At 43.1% G+C, this 20397-nt stretch overlaps 1 pseudogene across 1 annotated transcript; it reads left to right on the top strand.

The window, feature by feature from the left end:
- The first annotated feature begins 10588 nt into the window (after positions 1-10588).
- On the top strand, positions 10589-11315 carry LOC309960254 (small ribosomal subunit protein eS1-like; annotated as a pseudogene). Its single transcript has one exon. The product of its transcript is annotated as a small ribosomal subunit protein eS1-like (transcript).
- The last annotated feature ends 9082 nt before the right edge of the window (positions 11316-20397 follow it).

Here is a 20397-nt window from a genome sequence, read left to right as displayed (position 1 = left end):
TTGTTAATCTCATCCCCCTTTATCTTCCTCTGAATTCTCCTTCACCAATTAGACTCTCTACTTACTATACATTTTCAATCTCGCCTTCTCTAGTGCCTCCTTGTAATCACGTGTGTTTCCCATAGAGTAAAAACTTTTTTTTTTAACCCCGCTAACCTCTCCAGGTATCATCCTCCATGTTTCCTTCCCCTTGCTTTCATATTTCCCCAGAGAAATGTGTCCTTCATAACTTTCCTGAAGTGCATGACCTTGTCATGTGCCCCCTTCTCTATGTTTTTTCTTCCATTAGCATCCATGGCACCTCATGGTTCTGTCTTCTCAATTGATTCCTCTTCTATTTAGTCTAATTTAATTCAATCAACATGTATTCACCATTCATTTATTTCAACTGAGGTTGAAGAAGCCAGACACTTTCTGGCTAATTCTGCCAATATGGGACATGGCTGATAGCAGCATTGCCACCAAATTATCAAGCTTTCCTTTCTCTAAAATGAATTGACTTGGAATAATGAATTACGTCCTCTCCAACTCCAGGACTTGAAGATTTGGTTGATGGTAATGACAATCACCATTGAAATAACCTCACAAAAGTTGCTTTGTGCACGTGTAACAGGCATGGTTATGCCGAGTACATCTTATTTTAACAAACACTACATCCTGTGTGTAACCTGCTAGGTATTATTCCCAGTGCTTTACAAAAATTAACTCACTGAATCTAAAGTGGGTGACACTGTCCTGCAGATAATGAAGTACCTATCGAAATAAAGCACAAATTGCTATTGTTGTTTTACTGATCTAATATTGTTTATAGTTGGATGGCGTTTATTACAAAGTATCTGATTTCTGTTTAATGGAGAACTTCACTTTGGTGGATGTGTATATTCTCTTTTATTTTGTTCTTTAAATAATAAAATTTAAAAAGCAAAAAACCCAGTGGGTATTATGATTAATTCCATTTATGAAGTAGATATAATGATTAATTCCATTTTATAGATGAGAAAACTTAGAGACATTTAAATAACTAATCCAAGGTTGTATAGCCAGCAAGCGACCCAGCTGGAATTTGAACCCAAGCAGTACGGTTCCAGATTCAGCGCTGCATAGGTACTCAATAAATGATTATTGGATGAAAAAAACACTTGAAGAAGTGTTTTCAAATAACTTGAAGAAGTTATTTTCTATTTCCAAAAGCTAATTTAAGATTTTCACTTTCATTTAAATTATTTCTAATATTTTGCATGTTCTTGCTGCTTCCCTTAATCACTTGAGAAAAAAACTGTCCTTAAAATCTCGATGTGGGGGCTTCCCTGGTGGCGCAGTGGTTGAGAGTCCGCCTGCCGATGCAGGGGACACGGGTTCGTGCCCCGGTCCGGGAAGATCCCACATGCCGCGGAGCAGCTGGGCCCGTGAGCCATGGCTGCTGAGCCTGCGCGTCCGGAGCCTGTGCTCCGCAACGGGAGAGGCCACAGCAGTGAGAGGCCCGCGTACCGCAAAAAAAAAAAAAAAAAAAAAAAAAATCTCGATGTGGAAGTGTGTCAGTGGGACAAAGTAAGTAGATCTCCAGATAACAAAACCATTTCAGAATTCCTTTTGCATTCTTGTTCTCATTTTAGGCACACCTGGCATGGCATTATTGGGGGATCTTTCGAGAAGGTACCGTGCAGGAACGGTTGTCCTCTCTAGGGAACTCCGTGGTTGCTACTTCTTCAGCAGGTCTCAGCACACAGACTCCATCCCGTAGGTACTGTGGTGGCAGTAAATCCTGTTGTGTTGGCACTGCTGTCAGGAAAAGGTTAAGACATCCTTTGCCAAGTGGACTTTTTTTTTTTTTGTACGTGTATTAGCTGCTATTCCATCTTGTTTGTATACCATGCATAAGTACCTGGCAATTCTCAAATCTTTTAAGCATCAAGGAGTTCCTGTCTGGGTAGAAAAGACTGATCAGAGTGATACACCATCTTTTTGCTGATCACTGCTTATTCTGTTATATTATTCTGCCCTAGAATTATTTTCTGACCACACATATGAATGGTGTGAACCAGACATGTTTGTATTTTCTAAATCATTCATGGCATCTTCATGTTTGTTCCACTGCCAATGACAATTATATGACAGTTTTCTTTCCTGATTTTTCCATGCTATAAATATTTCTTCAGTAAGATTCCCTGTGATGATCATTGTTTGAGATCCAGAAATCCTTCAGGAACCAGGTAAAGCAGAAACCTAGTTCAATTCATCATTAATGCTAAATGCTGCCAACCTTAAAAAATAAGATTTCTGGTAGTTTCTGCTCATCTAAATATCTGCTATATGAGATACAAAGGAAGCACACTTAATAACATTAACTTTTTGTGAAGAGCAGAATATAATTTAATGAAAAGTTTTTTCAGTAGTATAGCAAACAATTATATAAAGGTTATAATTACAGTAAACCTAATCATCATTATTCTGTCTTGTATTATTATTTAAATTTTTATAAACCTGTGTACATTTGAAAAAAATATAACATTCTTCCTAAGTTACCTAGGAAATGCACTTTCTCTTAATATTTGTTAGTAGTCAAACTCTATTATAGTTACCTATTAGAAAGTTATTAATTTTTTATACAAATTACTAGCTATTATAATCATGAATAATTAGTAAGGCATTTTACTTTTACAATGATAAATATATTTCATATTTTAATGGAGAGATATTATATTAGCAGATAAAGCAAATAAAGTAATTTTTTTTTACTCTAATGATATTTAGCACATTGACCCACACTTGAAAGTTAATATTGAGATATTAAAATTGTCTAATTATGTCTAATCTGCTTTTGGTGTCAAAATATGAAATGAATTTTATGAAATGATAGTGTTGTCCTTTTCAACATACTTACTTAGCAAATTAAAAAGTTGGCACCTCTATTAAAAAAAGTAATCCAGGGCTTCCCTGGTGGCGCAGTGGTTGAGAGTCCGCCTGCCGATGCAGGGGACACGGGTTCGTGCCCCGGTCCGGGAGGATCCCACATGCCGCGGAGCGGCTGGGCCCGTGAGCCATGGCCACTGAGCCTGCGCGTCCGGAGCCTGTGCTCCGCAACGGGAGAGGCCACAACAGTGAGAGGCCCGTGTAACGCAAAAAAAAAAAAAAGTAATCCAAATGTCACGTTTTGGTCATCTTACTAGTGCCGTTATGCTCATTGGATAAGATTGTAAAACACAATCACAGGGTCACTGATCATTTACAAGTTCCAGGATAGTAAAAAATAATATTGAAGTAGACATTCAGCTACTTGGTCTTCTAGAACCTGAGGCTGAACCTGATGCCCAATACAAGATTGAGCCTGAATCCTGAAGCTTAGTGCACATTTAACATTTATCTTTTTCTGTCCCAAATCCATTACTTCCCTCGTATTCTAGGTCTTGATTCCCTTGGTGTCTTTATTCCTAGGTGATCTTTTTTCTCAACTCCTGTAGATCTTATGAGAGGCCCCACTCATTTAACATTTAATCGTTATACTATTTCTTTGTAACATTTCTAGGTCCAGTGTCTTGCCTGTCATTTAATTTTTGTATGCATACTTCTACTATCCCCAGATCAATAATAAACTCCTTGAGGTTAGGCATAGACATTACTTTCTTTAGATCCCCTACAGCCCTTTTTGTGAATGAGTAAATGAATGACGTAATTCAACCTTTACAGAGCATCTAGAGTGGAAGAGTTGTTGGGTCTGTCTTGTGGAGGGAAAGTTCTAGCGCCAGAGAGATTTTGCCAAGCTTACCATCCCATGAATTAGAGTGGAATGAGCAAGCTGGCTTAAAGCTGAGTCCCCCGTGACATATCCATACTCTTAGATCTTGTGGCATGGGAAATCCACAACTGTTGGATAACAGACGCAACTTAGTAAGTGCTGGGTCTGTGCATATAGACTCTGTTTCAGAGCACCTCTTGATAAAGAACATGTATATGGGTTCATATACTCCAATTAAATATAGGTGGAAGTGACAGAGCCAGGGTTTGAACTTAAGCAGTTCAGCTCCAAAGTTCCAGTTTTTAATTGGTACACTACATTGCATCTTCCTGATGTATACATAGAGCAACCATCATCTAACCCTCATGGCTCCAATAGCTAGAGAGATCAGCCTAAAATCCTAGGCAGTGCCACAGTGCCCTGACAGGGCCCAAATACTTATTTTCTAAGACCACCAAAACTAGTCCTGGAGGGAGGATGATGGGTAGCCTCGAAGTGAAGTTCTGGAAGAAGCTAAGGTACCCTCAGGTATGTGATGTGGCTCAGAGTTGGTCTGAAAGGACAGCTGAGAGCCAGTCTGCCCTGTCTGTAGAGTGACCGTATAATTTACCATCCAAACTAAGATATTTTTGAGTGTGAAAGGAAATTCTGTAATCTTCATGATGCAACTGCAACTACAAACCGATACTCTCCCAGGCAGTCTTTACTGGCTGAGTCTGCCAAAATCTCTGAGGAAAGGGGAAGAAAAATGTAAGTAAATTGTGTTAATGCGGGAAGTCAATTAGCTGAGGGAGAATAAAGTTGGGGTGAGAGCATTATACCTAGGACAGAAATCGAATGCAGTTAATAATGTTGAGAAAAGAATCGGGCAAGTACGTATGACAGAAAGAGGCAACAAAGTATCTAGACACGCAGAACAATATGGTAGTTGGTGTGAGGGTGAGAATAAGTCAGGGGAACAAAGGAAGCTGAGAATGGATTTCAAAAAACCATTTGGGAAGTGAGGCCCAGATTGATCTAATATCGGGTGTGGACATCATTGCCGTACCTTCTTGGGTTCAGGATTTCCCCTATTTTTCTCGGATGATGTGCAGATATATCTTCTGAGCTGGCTGAGTTTTCTGAAACCTCCAATGAAGGAACAATAGATGTAAGTAAACTTGGAAAACTTAGGAAGCCAACTACCTGAAAGAGGATAAGATTGGGACAAGACCAGCACACCCAGGAACAAAAAATGGATGCAGTCAATGCGGTTAAGGTAAGAAGTGGGTGAGTACGTATGAGAAGAAGAGAGCTGAGATCCAGATGCATGTTGAATGTGAGTCAGCAGTTCATTTCCAGATCTAAAGTGACAGGAATTTGACTTCACAAATTGGAAAGAAAAGTCTGATTGCCCCAAGACTTGCCAAAGGACCTTATGAGAGCAGTATGCAGTTCTGACTTCTACAATTTTAAAAGATGCAAAGAATTAAAGTCCAGAGAAGTATTACCAGATAGATTAGAGTGGTGGGAGCATGGCCTCTTATGGAATTTAGTGGAGAGAGAGAGAATGGTAAGGGTTGATTTCACGGTTTTCAAGTATCATAAATAATATAGATACTCATTTGGCTTCTCCACAGTAGATTACAAAGAAGAAATGAGCTGACACTGCAGCGAAAGATATGTTAGTAATGCTTAAGGAAGAACTTTTTTGACCAAATACTGGGGCAAGGAAGTGCTGAAATGTTTGACCCTGTAATCTTTTTATGATAGGACAGAAGATCACCAGTCTTGAGTTGTCATTATACGTCGTATTTGATCTAGGAGGACCTGAGGGGTGAGTGGAGGAATCTGAGAGAGTGTGAAGTTGTCTCTTGACAGATCTGGAAGTTCTGAAACTGGTTGGAGGGGAGAAGGAAAAGTCAAAGTCAATTAACCATTAAAAACAATAACACGATCTCTATCCCTGGGTCGTGGATGTGTTGAGATGATTCCTGACATGGGGCAGGATCAGGGAGCTTCCACTGCTGAAATCCAGATGGTGACACTCTGACATTGCCCTGCGACTTCACCAATTATTCCTCTTAATTCTACTCTAATCCCAGGTGATTAACCTGGGTGGAGGCCCTGCCTTCAGCTGTGAGTTGAGCATCACTTCTCCCTTTTGAGCTAGGAAGAGCAGCTTCTGTAGCTGTCCCTCCCAGAAACTCCACAAAGCTTCCTTAAGCCCCAGAGGCTCTCTCTGTCTGGTCAGAGACCCAAGAAAGATGTTTACTGTGGTCTTGTTTGGTACCCTGTTCTTCCATTAGGAGAGAAGGAATGCCCTTGCATCAGGACAGCAACCAGCATGGAATCATCTTCAGTTAATGTTCAATTAACTGATGTAGCAGGACCCCTGAAACCTTTCTTGCCATCACAGAACACCGGGTAGAGCTCCACATCCAGACTCTCTAGGTCCTCTGACCACTAGACTTGAACCTCCCTCACTCAGACCCTGAAGCCCAGAATCTGCAGAACCAGAACTATACAGCTGTCCACAGCACCAAGGGGCTGGTCTCCTTAGGTGGATATGCTATTTTCTGCTTGTTAGACAGGCAATATAAATGGAGAAGATGTCACTGAAGATTCATGGTTTGTCATTGAGAAGCAGGTCAGCAGGAGAGAAAGGATGTACAAACCTACCTCTTGTGATGGGGTCTGTGCATAGTCACCCTGATGTTTACTCTGAAACCACTAAATTGGGTAAAAAAGGGGAAATGTAGCATTAATCGAGCTCTTTACTCCATGATGTGGCTCTCAGAAAGGAATCCTACTGTGTCTAGATCCAAGGCACTGTTTTTGTCCCTATGGTCAGCACTAGATGTGCTGAGCTCAGTGGCTGCTATGCTTTTATGTAGGCACTGGAGATAAGACAATAAGACAATGTCTCACTCTCATGGGGTTTTATACCGAGTGAGAGGAGACAGACTATGAACAAATAAGCAAATAAACAGACAAGAAAATATCAGATGGTGATAGGTGATAGCAAATCAGGGTGATTGATGGACAGTTAGTGCTGGGGTGTGGGAATAACTTAGCTTGAGATGTTGGGGACAGACTAACTAAAGACGTTAATCAGTGACTTGAATGACAAAAAAGAGCTAACCGGGTGATGATGCAGGGAAAGGGCTTCCCTGCAGAGGGAACTGCTAGTGGAAAGGCCCTAAGCTGGGAAGGAGCTTAGTGTTTTGGAACAAACAGAAGAGAGACCCGTGTGGCTGGAGCTGAGTGAGGTTGGGATACATGATGAGGTTGGAAAGTTTGTCAGGAGCCAGATCATGAGGGATCTTGTGGGCCAGGGGTAGAGCGAATCCAGAATGGTCCTAGCATTGGATTAGACCCTAGCATGCATCTAGTTTGCCCTTCTTACTTCAAAAATGAGCAAACAGGGCTTCCCTGGTGGCGCAGTGGTTGAGAGTCCGCCTGCCGATGCAGGGGACACGGGTTCGTGCCCCGGTCCGGGAGGATCCCACATGCCGCGGAGCGGCTGGGTCCGTGAGCCATGGCCGCTGAGCCTGCGCGTCCGAAGCCTGTGCTCCGCAACGGGAGACGCCACGACAGTGAGAGGCCCGCGCACCGCAAAAAAAAAAAAAAAAAAAAAGAGCAAAAAGAGATGAGATTTTGTCACTCCATCTCCACCAGCCAACCTTGGTTATGCTACAACTGGAAACAAGATCTTGGACCCACAGTCTTTGTCAGTTATCATTAAACTCTTCCTGAATACTAAAAAGGTGGGGCTCCTGAGAATCGTTGAACACTTAAACACCCCGTCTTTAAAATATGCCACAATTGTACTGTCTTCTTGACTCATATTCGACAACGAGAAAATCACAGAGGCAAAGCCAATATTGTAGAGTAGATTTCTATTTTCCATAGAGAGGGATAGTTTGAATATTTGACTCTCATTTCTCATTAAGAATGAAATTTTATAAGAAAAAACCGATTTTTTTCACCAAGAGCCTGTGTTCAGGTGCCATGCTTGCCATGAAGAATTTTCATAGCCAGGATCACACTTCAGACTTCTTGGTAGGCTTGGGTATAACCCGGATGAGCACGGGGGGAGGGCAGGGGAGTATGTGTGGGTATGAGACAAACATGGGTAAGGGCTGGTCAATTATTTTTAAAACATTGGGGGACTTCCCTGGTGGCTCAGTGGTTAAGGATCCGCCTACCAATGCAGGGGACACAGGTTTGATCCCTGGTCCGGGAAGATCCCACATGCCACGGAGCAACTAAGCCCATGCGCCACAACTACTGAGCCTGCACTCTAGAGCCCACGAGCCACAACTACTGAGCCCACGTGCTGCAACTACTGAAGCCTGCGTGCCCTAGAGCCCACGCTCCACAACAAGAGAAGCCACCACAATGAGAAGCCTGAGAACCGCAACGAAGAGTAGCTCCCGCTCGCCACAACTAGAGAAAGCCTGCACACAACAACGAAGACCCAATGCAGCCAAAAACAAAACAACAACAAAAATCAGGCAGTATGGCATAGTTACCGAGCACATAGACTGTGGCTCTAGACTAGATGGGTCTGAATCCCAGCTCTGTCACTAACTGGCTGTGTGAATTTGGGCAAATAATCTAATCTCCATTCCTCATTTTCTTACCTATAAAAGGGAGTCATAATAGTATCCTCCTCATAGGCAATTAAACAAATTAATGTCTGTAAAAAACATGTAGAACAATAGTTGTTGCATAATGCTTGTTACATAACAAACACTATATAAATGTTTCAAAGATTTAAAAAGAGACATGAAAAGTATGGAATTATCCTTCACCCACCTTGTAAAAAAAGGGAGGGGGGCTTATCAACATCTTTGTAGACCAGTTATGCATTGTTTCAATAGTGAGTTTGACTTAGTTTGACTTTAGTGTCATAGTTTGACTTTAGCGTCACACACCAAATGCAACCCCATCATTCTAGAATTGGGATGTATTCCTACTACAGGGACATACGGTGCTGCTTCTATGTCTAAGAGGCGTTATCATTCTACTGTACATACATTCAGAATCAGAAAATCTCATTGTAAGTTACCTTTACACAGGACATATGTGCATATACATGTCTTGGTTTTTCAAATAGCAGTGACTTTGCCTAAAGGAACAGTGGCTTTCACATCCTCCTCTGGGTTGGGAAGAAGGCTTTATTGAAGAGGGAATATAAATGGAGATTTATTTGGGACTAGCTGAGATCTTCAGTTCTAAAAGGATTTGAGGCTGGCTTGATGAAGCACAGACCTACAGCAAGAGATGCGCTAGTGGAATAGAAGCTTGTTGTCACTGCTCTAGCCCCTCATTCATTCAGGATTTATAACCCCAAGATCTGCTGCCAGCGAGGTGCAATGGCAAATGACGCCCTCATTCTCTGGCCTGGAGTCCCCCAGATTTCATGCCACCGCCCCTTATGCTTCCTTTCCATTAACTAACTGGTAGGCCCTGACAGACTTTTTGTTTTCTCTCTCTTCTATAGTCTCCCCTTTTCTCTCTATCTTTGAAGGAGAAGGTAATGGAGAAGAGTCCCACTCCTTCCTCTAGGAGATCTTGAATGGACAGAAGAGTGTCCTTCGCGTCTTTGTCTAGGGATGAAAGTATAAATGAGGGGACAGCTTCAGATCCAAAATGATAGGCCTGGAAGGAACTGCAGAGGCCACTGGAATACTTCCTTACTTTGGGATTTTTAGGCACACGGCAGGAAGAGTTAAGGCTTGCACAGTGAACTAAGGTAAACGGAGGAGATTGCTTATAGCTGAGGTGCCAAGCTGGGCACACCCGCTGCCCTGCTTGGCCACCCTGAGGGCTGAGGGGATCTTCAAGAGACCTGCGATCTTCAAAGCCAACCCTACATATCGATAGCTGAAGGTGAGGAAAAAGAGAAGGTGGAGGGTCATCTAGAAGGATTATGATCCAGGCCTGATTGCCAATTGCCTGAGCCTGGTTCACATTTCCTTGGCCAGTACTTGTCATATAGACACATCTGACTGTAAGGAAGACTGGGAACTGGGTTTAGCTTGTGTGTCCAGGAGGAAAGGATACTGATTTGGTGAATAGCCTGTCAGTCTCTGCCATAGAGAGTGTGTGGCCAATGGTGCTCCAAGGACAGTGGCAGAGTTGAAACACATTTCTTAAACCAAAGCACAGTGCTCTCCTCACCAAACCACACTCTGCCATCTCTCTCATAGGTTTCCTACCTTAGGGGGATAGAAAACCCCACAAAAGTGGCTAAAAGGGAGCCAAGAAGAAAGTTGTTAGTCCCTTTTCTAAGAAAGATTGGTAAGAAAGCTTTGTTACTGAACCAACGTTGTCTTGCCTGGCGCTCAGCAAGCCAAAATGCTGAGACACCCAGGCCTGCAGCAAAGAGAGGGCTTATTAGCAAGGTGGACCAAATGAGGAGATGGGAGCCAAGACTCAATTCTGCCTCCCCGTAGGCAAGGGGCTGGGCATGCTTATGGGATAACGAATATGGAAGCAGGGCGTCTGAGGCATGGGGCATGTGAGGGGCATGGGGGGCATGGGGAAAAGGTGCGGTAATCGTGGTTCTGCACAGTTGTAACTAAGCACAGGCCTCTGTAGTTCAAAAGTGGAGGCACTTAGCACGATCTGGGGGTGGAGTTTTCAGTCCTCTGCCATCAAAAGGTCACCAAGAGGACACTCGCACATGCCCAGTTGGAGGGTCGGAGGTCCTATCCAGTCTTTAACTAGCTCAGCTTCAACTAGTTGCAGCTGAGACTCCAAGTTCCTGGAAAAAACTCCCCCAAACATCTTATTGTTTAGGCTGCATGTTGCTTGGAGGATATTCGAGTCTTAAAATGACCTTGATTAGTGAAGGCAGGTGAAATGGATTTGACTAATCATTATGCAAGGTTTCAGCATCAGCTATGTTCAATATCAGAAGTACAAGAAACAATACTCTCAAGGACTCAAGGAACCAAAATTGTATCTGATGGCCTCAAGTGTCATATTTTTAAAGTGAGCCTTCTTGATCTACAGAAGGATGAAGTTGCACTTAGAAAATCCAAGCTAACTACCAAGGATATTCAGGGCAAAAACTGACCAACTTCCATGGCATGGATCTTACCCGTGAAAAAATGTGCTCCATGGAAAGAATGGCAGACCACGACTGAAGCTCAGGTTGATGTCAAGACTACTGATGGCCATTTGCTTTGTCTGTTGTGTTGGTTTTATTAAAAAAACAGAAAAAGAAACAACCAGATTTGGAAGAACTCTTACACTCAGCACCTACCTATAGGGCCCCCAAATCTAGAAAAAGAAGATGGAAATCATGACCCAAGAGGTACAGACAAATGATTTGAAAGAAGGGCTCTATAAATTGATTCCAGATTGCGCTGGGAGAGACATAGAAAAGGCTTGCCAATCTAGAAACACCGCTTTATGATGTGTTCATTAGAAAACTAAAAGCGCTGAAGAAGCCCAAGTTTACATTGGGAAACTCATGGCACGTCATAGTGAAGGCGATGGTTCTGGAAAAGCTCCCGGGGATGAGACTGGCGATAAGGTTGAGCGAGCTGATGGAGATGGGCCACCAAATTCAGACCTTTTTTAAACATCTTTATTGGAGTATAATTGCTTACAATGGTGTGTTGGTTTCTGCTGTATAACAAAGTGAGTCAGCTGTACATATACGTACATCCCCATATCTTCTCCCTCTTGGGTCTCCCTCTCACCCTCCCTATCCCACCCCTCTAGGTGGTCACAAAGCACCAACCTGATCTCCCTGTGCTATGTGGTTGCTTCCCACTAGCTATCTATTTAACATTTGGTAGTATATATGTCCATGCCACTCTCTCACTTCGTCCCAGCTTGCCCTTCCCCCTCCCCGTGTCCTCAAGTCCATTCTCTACCTAAAATTCAGACTTTTAATGGTGACAAATACAAAGTCTTATTTGTGGGGGAAAAAAGAAAATCACAGCCCCTTATAAACAATTCTGGTATAGAATCCAGTCAAATTCTGCTCACAGGAAAGGCCTGGTGCGACACATGGGAATCCCACAAAGAAGGGTCAGCTTTGCCTCTTGATACGACAGAGCATCGCCACTGTACCATGAACCCTTTGTGAGACAATCGGCCCCCGAATACTGAGCCTTGCTTTTTCTCACTTCTTTCGGACCTTCCCCACTTGGTTCCTTCCTGAGGAGCGAAAGCCAAGGTGAGGGTTATTGCACGGTTCACCGCAAACACCTGTCTCTCGGTTTTTACCTCAACCTTTGATTCAGATGTTTTCCTTCCCTTCGCTTCTATATTTGGCCCTTTGGTCTGTCCCGTGAGCTGACTTTCATCATCCAATTAGAAACAACACCCTCTTCTCGCCACCAGTTTCTCTGGGAACCCTAGGGAGTAACCCCCAAGCCTCCCGCACTCCCCGTGGGGCTAGCAGGGCTTCAAAGGAGCACGGCGGCTGCTCCACCTCACCGCTGGGCTGCCCTTCTGTTTGAACAGCTTCCATTGCTCACTGCTGATCGGTAACTCAATGATTCATTAAACACATAAACAATGAGTGAATCTGTTCCATTAGCGAGGCCACCTGTTGATCTCAGCCGCTCCGCCGCTCCCAGCTGAACTCGGTGCACATGAACAACAGAATGCCTCTGTCAGTCGAGCGCCCCGTCCGTGTTTGATGGCATGTTAGAGCTGGAAAAGCAGAGTCCTGGCTCTGCTGGCGCTTTCATGCTCTTCCTTTCATCTGGGGGCAGGGCTGCAAGAATATACTGTGAATACAATGCACCTCTCTATAATCAACGGGAAAACTCCTAGAGTTTGGTCATTATTGCCCCCGTAGGCTCGCGGAATGAGACAAAGAGGAGAGAGGGAAGATCCTTTGGCCTGCAGGTGCCGGGGCAACAGAATTAACCAAGGGCTACACAAAAACAAAAACAAAAAACCCAAACCAAGCGAAGCCAACTATCTGTAAAAAGCAATCCTATTGATTGTGATGACATCTTCTCTCCCCTGGAAATAATACAATCTTTGCTACTTGGCTGCTGGTTCCTGCAGCTGCGCCAGGCCTTGAGGAGCTGGTCTACTAGTGTGTACCAGCTGATTTTAAATCAAGACTACTAAAAATCCTACAGAGCTGAGTTAAGGTTCTCACACCGGCATCACAGTCAAGAAAACTTGATATTATTATTTTAAAATACATCATTTTCTCTTATGCATAACTTAACTCCTCCTATTATTGTAATAAAGACGGGGCCTTTCATAAGGTCAGCAATGTTTGTTTGCAGCCTGAAAGCTGTATCATACCAGGAATAGGGAAACATAATCTTTTCTCAACTGAGTATTAAACTGCCTCTTTAGGGTGAATTTAGTTTTTGAATACCATAGTCGTTAAGTTTTGTATTGCATACTTCAGAATTGTTAGGTATAAATTTCCCTGTAGTGACACTTCGATGGAAATATTTGATTACATAGCTCAGTTTTTCTGTTTATGATAGGTTTATTCTAGTATATCAGTAAAAACTTTGTTGTTCACTGGTGTTTTAAGAAAATGAATGATGAAGAAATAAAGGGAAATGACTCTTCAAAGCAAACTACTCCAGTTCCTATCCGCTTACCATGTAAACATTTTTTAAAAAATCAGTTTTCATTACCATACAGATTTCAGAGATTACTGTTGCTAGTGGCTGTTTTACTTTCATTTTTGTAGCCCTGGAAATGACAGAACTCCAGGTGAGTAATTCAGTTTGTGCCTCTTTCATGAATATTATTTTGCTTTTAGAGGATGTACTTTGAGCTACAAACATTCAGAGTGAACAAGGTAAACAGACTGAGGCAGGCAGATCCCACTACTTGGGTTCTCTAGGCAGGTGTGAGCATATCTCCCTCATCCAATACATAAAAGGACCACGTGCATTTTCAAAGGGATTTCTGCAATCCTGGTCTTTTGACAACCACCACTACGATTTTATTGCCAAATGCAGGTGGTCGCACAATCAAAAGGATCCTCAGATTCCTCCGTGCAAAAAAGAAAAGCACAAGAAGTGACTTTTAAAAAAGACTAAATAGGGGACGTCCCTGGAGGTCCAGTGGCTAAGACTCTGCGCTCCCAATGCAGGGTGCCTGGGTTCGATCCCTGATCAGGGAACTCGATCCCACATGCCGCAGCTAAAGATCCCACATGCCGCAACTAAAGATCCCACATGCCGCAACTAAAGAACCCACGTGCTGCAACTAAGACTGGCGCAGCCAAATAAATAAATAAATATTTTAAAAAAAGACTAAACAGGAGATAGCCACATACAAACTAACAATTAGATGGAAAACTCAGAACTATCCTCTCATGTGATTAGACTAGTACCATCCAATAGAACTGTCTGTGATGATGAAAGGGTCCTATACCTGTGCTGTTCAGTGAGATAGCCACATGTGGCTACTGAGCCCTTGAAAGGCAGCTAATATGACTGAGGAACTAAATGTCAATCCTAGTTAACTTAAATGTAAATAGACACATGTATTTAGTGGTTACTGTATTGGACCAACAAGGATTATTCTGTAACTCAGTGAGGACATAGACCAGGTTGGTCTTGATTGTGATATGCCCAGTACTTGGGTTGGTTTCCTACCTTCGTTGTAAACACTCAATAGATATTTGTTGCATGAGAACGTAAATCTGATCGTGCTGCGTCGTCCCTTAATAGTCTTTGGTGCTTCTCCCAGCCAGAGAGCTCTTAAGTCCCGGCAGGCCCTCAACTCCATCTACCTTCTGCTCCAGCATATACAATTTTTTAATCCATCCTTTGACTTGCCCTCATTTTCCTGTCACTCTGTTTTTGTATGTGTAATTTCCTTGGCCTGGAATACTCTTCTTCCCACTCGTCCACCTCGGCAGATCTCTGCTTATCTTTCAAGACCAGAAATATGACTTTCTTTGTAAAATTTTTGCCAACTGCCTCAAACTGAGTTAATCACCCTCTTCTTTGGGTTCCCATAGTGGCGTAGTATAAATATCAGAGCAGGGGTGTCTTAGGGCAGATTCTCAGATCTGTGAGCAAATATTTGTAAGGAAATTCCCAAGGGAAACTAGGAAAGTAGTGGGTGGGGGCAGAGGGCAGGGAGGGGAGGAAGCCAAGTAAGTGTGCAATCACAAAGTCACACAGAGGGTGGTTTTTGCCCGATCTGCAGGCAAACTTATTAACTCTATAAATCAAGCCTTAGAGTTGTCCTGAATGAAGGCAAAGAAACTAGAGCTTTCAGACTCTCACATCCATCAGTTACTAGTTAAGGACCACCCAGGGGCCGTGTGTGCACTCCCAGGCACTTTGGTCTCTCCATCTGCGTGTGCCAAGGAGACTCAAAGGATAGCTCTCCAAGATAGAGGGCAGGTTCTGGCTGTGGGAACTGAAGCCATTAGATATTCGACATTATCCGCTACGAGGGGTATTAGAATTGAGTCTATCTGGTTGCAAACCCAGATATATCTTTTCCTAGAGAATTGTGACAATTGTTTTCAGTCTCAGTTTCCTCCTCTGTAAGATTTAGAAAATAATTGTATCTAACTCTTGGGCTTAAGGTGAAGTTTAAATAGGATAATGTGTGGAAAGTATTTAGCATAGTGTGGGGTAACTCATAAAAAAGTAAAAGAATGTTACATTATTATAACACAGCATTCTATTATGATTGCATATCACTCCTCCACAAGCGTTGAGATTTTCTAGGGCAGTAACTGGCCTCATTGGTCTTTAAATCACTTGAACCTAAGCCAATGCCTGATCTTGAGTAGATGTCAGATCAATCAATATTTCTTGAGTAAATGAGTGATACTCACTTTTGAACTAATCTCTCTTATCATCTGTGATGATACATTGAAATTCTCTCTTCATGTGTCTATTTTGCCCATTAGACCACATTGGTAAGGTTTCTTATTCTCTTTTGATTCCCTGAAATATGGTACAAACTGATACATGACAGTTGCTAAATAATTGTTGAACTGACGTTTGTTGGTTAAGTGTCCAGAATCCTCTAAGGGTAAGACCATTATAATCTGAAGGGTTGTTTTCTCTACTTCAGAAGAGTTTGTTTGCAGACAGTGATCTCAGGTCACTTACGGTTCAGTACAGGAAAACAGAAACTCCTCTAGGTTTTCAAGCAGAATATGATTTAATAGAGGGTATTAGGTGCTATAGCAGGCTGAGTTTCTAAAATGATCCCCTAAAGAAGTTCCCTCACTAATCCCAGAAGCTCTGAATGTGCTCATATATCATTCCTGTGATTATATTGTGTTATATGGCATAGTTTATCTTAAGAAAGAGATTACTTGGGTGGCCTGATCTAATCACAAGAGCCCTTAAAAGCAGGGCATGTTCTCAGCTGAGAACAGAAAAGAGAGTCAGAGCAGAAGTGTGAGGGCATTTGACCTGAGGGTCCTATTGCCGGCCATGATGTTCTAAGAAAGACTTGATGTGCAGCTGCTAGTTTGAAGGTAGAGGAGGCCATGTGTGTGGGGGGGGTGGGGGGGTGGGGGGGGGGATGTGGGTGGCTTTTAGGAGCTGGAGAGGCCTCTGGCTGACAGCAAGCAAGGAATTGTGGACCTCAGTCCTAAAACCATAAAGAGGTGAATTCTGCCAACAGAATGAACCTGGGAGGAGATTCTTTCCAGAGCCTCCAGTTAAGATCCCAATCTGTCTGACACCTTGGTTTCAGCCTTGTGAGACCCTGGGCATAGAAGCCAGCTGAGCCTGAACTTCTGACCTATAGAGCTGTGAGGTAATAAATGGGGGTTACCTCAGGCTGCTAAGTTTGCAATAGCTTGCTACTCCGTGATAGGAGACAAAGGCAGTGCTTACCAGATTGTGGAAAAACCTGGAGTCAGGAAAGCAAGGTGGGCTACTCCCAGCTTTCAGGTTATATCCCCACAGGCTGCCACCCGAGATCAGGAGCTGCAGGAAATTACAACTGACTCACAGCCCTGAAGCGGGGGTCTGGCAGTGAAGGAGACCAGCCAGCTGCCTCACTGGCCACATTTACTGACAGTCACGCTCAGTTACCCACGCTGCTGCTGACAGAGGAAGAGGGGCCCTTGCTCTCTCCCACCTTACAAATAAACTCACAAATGAATTTTATTGTTAAACGTGTCATATCCAGAACCTTGGTGGAGAGGATGTCTGGGATATGTGGTTCCCCTGAGATAAAGGGGAACCTATAGGTAGGGGTTGGGGACAACGCTACTGACAATGAATGGTACCCAATACGGCTCTTCAAACTTTTAAAATCCTTTCAAGTCAGCCTTCTTGTAGGAATTGTTATTTTTATTTTACAGATCAGAAAACTGGGGTTCAGTTGGGTTAAATATCTTGCCTAAAATCTCATAAATAGGAAGTAGCAAAAGCAAGATTAGAACCCAGATCTGTTTCTTCCCAAGCCTACATTTTTCAGCCTCCGCAGCTGCTGCCGGCCTTGGGATGGAATTTATATGATTGCCTGACAGCTGGACCCTCCGGGCCCAACTGAGGGGGCAATAGAAGTGGTAGCAATTCCGTTTTCTTAAAGAGTTTCTTTGGTTCCTGGTCCGAGGCTGCTGTTAGTCTCATGTTGGGGGCCTCTCTCCTCCCCTCCCCTCCCCTCATTGTAGCTTCCTCCTTGGCCCGCAGTCTCTGACTTTGGACACAGCCCTGGCAATGTGTGCTCTGACTTCTGGGTTATTTGGGGGCATTCCCTGCTGTCCTTCTGTCTTCTGAACACATAGGATTGGCCCTTCTCTGGGCTCAAGGTCTCTCTGCCTTTCCCCCATGGGGGCTGGTGCTGGGCTAGCAGCAGCGTCAGAAGGAACGTTCCCTGAAGAGAGGGGTCATGGAGCATTTCCCCCAGACAGCTCTATCTTCGCTGCATACCAATCCAATTACAAACAAATTGGCCCACGGGCTCAAGCACGAGAGTGATTTGGCCTTCTCTCTTCTCTTGCTGACAGTTTTAAACCTGCTTTCTTTAAAAACCCAACTCAGTGAGATTTCAGCACCCAAGCCTAAGAGAGGTGGGATGCAATTATCCCCAATACTGGGGTGCAGTGAAGCTCAGGGGAGAAGCTCTGCATACTATTTTTCAGGGAAAATGAAAGAGAAAGAGACAGGTTCTCTGGGATTTCCCATGACTGCAGATTAGAGGCTGGGGAGTTGGTCTTTCCAGATCTGCCTCGACCAGCTCTCTGGGTTCTCTTTTCCCCCTGGCTGGCTCCTTTTCTCTTTTGGACTTTTCCTCAATGGTGAGGAATTCATCCCTGGGTTTCTACAAGAAAGAAGGAATGCTTCAACAGTCTTTAGTATGCCTTAAAGGACATTTTTTAAAAACATATGCTCACAGTTTGATACACCTGAACTCAAATAAATGCAGGGCATCTACGTCAGAGATAAGTGCCGAGCCCACCTATTTAGAAAGTCGAGGATCAGCCAGGATTTCTTCACTTGGATCCCATGGGAAAACTTTTTGGAGGGAGACACATGAAAGAATGAGCTCCTTCTGCTTTGTTAAAAGTCTATTTAAAAACACTTTAAGTGGAAGACCCAACTTCACTAGAAAGAAAAGCAGATATAAAGTAAGGTTGTACATGTAGTTGGTTTTTTTGATTAAAAATTCCTCAGTCCAGGTTTTCCTCAGTGGTATTATTCTGGGTTGCATACTGACATTGCTGGAGTAGTCTGCTCCATTTGCTTCCTTCCATCCCCTTGTCTCACTTTCGATCATCACACCACTCACACTTCTCACGTGAGGACCTGCAATGGAGTTTCTGGTGCAAATCTAGTTCACTTGGGCTGAGGTGCCTGGCTGGCAGGGAGCTGAGACAACTCCCTCATCGCAGGACCAATCAGGAGAACCTCTTCCACACCACCCTTCTTTTCACAGAGATGTCTCAGATGATTTCCAGGGTGATCCAGAAGATCTTACTGAGATGCTTAAAAAGACAAAATCAAACGATGGATCTAGAGATGGGCATGTTCTCGGCTACGCGCTGGGGGATATGCCAGTGACTTGGGTAGGTGCATTCACTGTTCCCATGGAGTCCAGTGGGGGAAACAAACAAGTGCAGGCACTTACCAGTGAGAACCATGCTATGATGGGGAGAAGGATATCATGGGAGCACAAAAAAATGGATGTGTAACCCTGATGTAGCAAGAAGATGTCCTAGAAGAGGTGGAGATTGGGGATAAGGATGCTAATGATATTGCAGAGTCTCTGCGATGAGGCCTCAGAAACTGACTTGAGTAGAGAAGAGACCTGTGTGTCACTGACGGACATTTGCCGGGGAGTACCACTTGGATTGATTGCAACGCTACCCTGGCCGAGCCGATGGATTTCGCAGCTGCACTTTGATGGCTTTCGACTTCTCCATCACTAAGTCAGTCAACGAGCCAGAGCTCCTCCTTATTTATTTCCTGCCTCTCTTCAACAACAGCTGTGTAATGCAGTGCTCTTAAAGCGGACACGTTGAAAAGTATATAGGAATCCCAAAAGGAATGTGTGGTGAGGGGAGTGGGAGACCAGTTTGACAGTTGTCGAACTGTCAAATTTGGGGGTGAATGAAATATCCACGAAGGATCTCCAAGAAGACAGAATATTCATATTTACTTTCGACCAGGGAGCATTGGAACCTATGTCTCCAGATTTGGAAGTCTAGGATATTAATTCATTGTGACATCTGGTCCTTCTCTTTGATATTTTAAAAATAGGCTAGAAACAGAATTGTGAATCCATGCTCTAAAGCACTACTCTCAGATTCTGGGAAAGAATGCAACTTTGAGTTTATCTTGCTTATCCAACTAGTCTCTGGTCATTTGTGTAACGTGATATTCATCCATTGGATGCTCTAAGCCAATTTCTAGCACAAGGTTTCCATTTTGTTATAATCATCCATGAAAGAAAAGAATGTGGAAATATCTGTCTTGCCATTTTCAAGGACTGTGGTGGTACCAGTAGCTGGCTGCTTCTAGTCTTTGCTGCAGCTACTCGAGAATGTGAGATTCTCTAACAATCCTAGAATTTTGGAACTAGAAAGAAAAATCAGCAACGTGTAACAAGGACCATAAAGATGCTCATACCCTTTGTTCCAGTCAATACACTCCAAGGAACTGCAAAGAAATGTCACTCAACAGACCCACAAATATACATTATCAAAGATGTTCACTCTAGTAATTTTTTTTTTTTTGGTAAGAGTAAAAAAATGAGAGACCACCAAGATGTTCAACATTATGGATCTTGTTTTGAAAGTTGAGACACATTCACTTGAAGGACTATTATGCAGTCCTAAACTAATTATGGCATCTATAATTATGAAAGCAATTATTCACAAATGTTGAATGAATGCCTACCATGTATCTCTACTCTGGTACAATAAAGGAATATGCAGTTTTCAAATCTATGTATGCTATGATGTTAGCTATGTGCAAGATGCATGCCTATGGAATAAAATGTGTAGAAATGTTATTCGTTGGCAGGGTAATGAATAATATATAAGTGTCTCGGAAAATTTTTGTTACATTTTCTTAGATGCCAATTAATATACGTGAAAATTATGACAGGAGTACAGAAGAAGGTGCTGCTAGCTTTGGGGAAGACTTCTGAGAATGTAAGAGTGACCATCCATTCATTCTTGGTTCATATATTTATTGAGCAACTACTATGTGCTAAAAATACAGCAGTGG

This window comes from Leucopleurus acutus (assembly GCF_964270905.1).
Source record: "Leucopleurus acutus genome assembly, chromosome: 1".
Taxonomy (NCBI): Eukaryota; Metazoa; Chordata; class Mammalia; order Artiodactyla; family Delphinidae; genus Leucopleurus; species Leucopleurus acutus.
Note: the sequence above shows the minus strand (reverse complement) of the source record. Positions and strands in the feature narration are given on the sequence as shown.